The sequence below is a fragment of the Dasypus novemcinctus genome, chromosome 15, assembly GCF_030445035.2.
Source record: "Dasypus novemcinctus isolate mDasNov1 chromosome 15, mDasNov1.1.hap2, whole genome shotgun sequence".
NCBI classification, from domain to species: Eukaryota; Metazoa; Chordata; class Mammalia; order Cingulata; family Dasypodidae; genus Dasypus; species Dasypus novemcinctus.
Window position 1 is genome coordinate 86,408,995 of NC_080687.1, and position 2,004 is coordinate 86,410,998.

General features: G+C 29.8%; 1 non-coding gene across 1 annotated transcript; it reads left to right on the plus strand.

Annotated features, from left to right (window-relative positions):
* The first annotated feature begins 601 nt into the window (after positions 1-601).
* Positions 602-704, plus strand: LOC111765222 (U6 spliceosomal RNA). The gene has a single exon (XR_002797621.1). It is a non-coding gene; the product is annotated as a U6 spliceosomal RNA (small nuclear RNA).
* The last annotated feature ends 1,300 nt before the right edge of the window (positions 705-2,004 follow it).

A 2,004-nucleotide genomic window follows, 5' to 3' on the forward strand; every position in this document is an offset into this window, starting at 1 on the left:
CACCTCATCCCTTGGACAACTTTTAAGTGTCAGCCTCTTCATTCAGAGGTCTATTATATAATCTGACACACATATACAACAGAAGAGCCCAACTTTCCAGATTGACCGATTCTATCATTTTGAAATATCTCATTACTAGTCACCAGACATGAAAAAACAAAGGCAGCAGGAAAGAGAAGGATAAAAACAAACCAGCAAAACAACGTCAAGAAGAAAAAATCTAACAAAAAGCTTGAACTCTGAAGAAACAAACATAATCGAAGGAATAGGAAAGAACTAAAAAAAAAAATCTAACTGGTATCCTCAGGAATATACAATAATATGCCACACACACAAAAAAGAAGTAATAATCAGAGAAGAAAAAGGTCTTGTAAACTAAAAGAGAGATAGAGAAATGGTAGGAGACAAAGGATTAATCAAAGATGTTCAACATTAAATGAAAAGAAAATAGAGGGTAAACATTGTAAAGGGTAAGAGTAGAGAAAAAAAAATTCCCATCCATGAAGACATAGGCCTTCAAATCAAAGGGGCCCAAAGAATGAAAAAAAGAACCAGTTCTAGACTCAACCTTGCAAATTTTCATAAAACAAAAGATGAAGAGGTGTTTGCTTTGGCAGCACATGTACTAAAATTGGTACGGAGAAAATTAGCATGGCCCCTGCGCAAACAAAACAACACAAATTCATGAAGTGTTCCATATTTTTAGAAAAAAAAGAAAAAAGAGACTAAGGTGATTTTCAAGGCTTCCACTGGGATAAAAATAAAGCATACATAAGAGATTGTAAATAAAATTAGAGTCAAATTTGTAATTATCAATGCTGATTTTACAACAATGCTATAAATATTTTGAGATAAATGTTAAACTATATTTCTATACCAATACAAACTAATCAAATACAAGCTCAAAATAAGGACATTTCAATATTTATGAATATATTATTAATCTCTTTTTTCTTTTTTGATGAAGCAGGAGGACATGGAAAATAAGAAACAGTGTAATAAAAACAGTTTCCAAAGGATGCCTCCACAGCAGGCCTAGAAAGATACTGGTCCTAATTATAACAGGAATTCAGTGAGCTGTGAGAAAAAAAATATCTTTAAGAAAAAGCACAATGCATTATACCTAATAGATACCCAATGTAGAAAGCTGTAATTTTAAAACAAAAATAGAAAATGAAATGAGAGATCCATTTTCCTTGATATTAAATAACCTAAAAATTATGGTATTTTTTTGATCTTCTAATAGAATGTAAGAAAATAGAATCCATTAGAACTTAATATTTAAAACATTCTCCTTAGAGGTCACAGGGGCCATTTTGTATTTTTATGATATGCTTAGATTAGAGTTTTTCCCTTAACTTTGATTTAAATATATAAGCATAAACATAATATATGTATATAGAAGCATATATACATATATATTTTATATACATATATGAAATACAATATAACTGATGGAGAACATGGATAAAAAGGCTCCTTAGCCTAAGTCCATATATAACTGCTAAGACATGTAATGCAGCTCAGCCTCATTGATTCAAAAAGAATAAAGTTCTTGGGGCTGGCAGGAATTAATGGGTTTTCCTTGGTTGGCAGAGGATTTCAATGAGTAAAATAAATACCTCAGAGGTGGGTAATGAGCAGACTGTTAAAAGAAACTCAAACAGTTACCTCATTCTTTTTATAATACTGTCATTTTAATAAAGTATTAATAAAACATTCTGGTCCCTAACTGCACAAAAATAAAGGAAATACAATATTGGAAAGAACTTTGTTGGAATTAGCACTTTTAAAATGTCCCCCAAAATTGTAGTTATTAAAATAATCAAAACTAATAAGGCATTTTCATTCTCAAAATGTTTTTCTATGCCACTAAATTATATTTTAGAATATTTTGTAATAATCATATTTCTTTTAAAAATTTAAGAGTGTCTTAATGTTGCCTTAATAAAGGCTAAAAAACAAATACTCTATTTTCTCATTTACTTGACATTCCAAATTTTA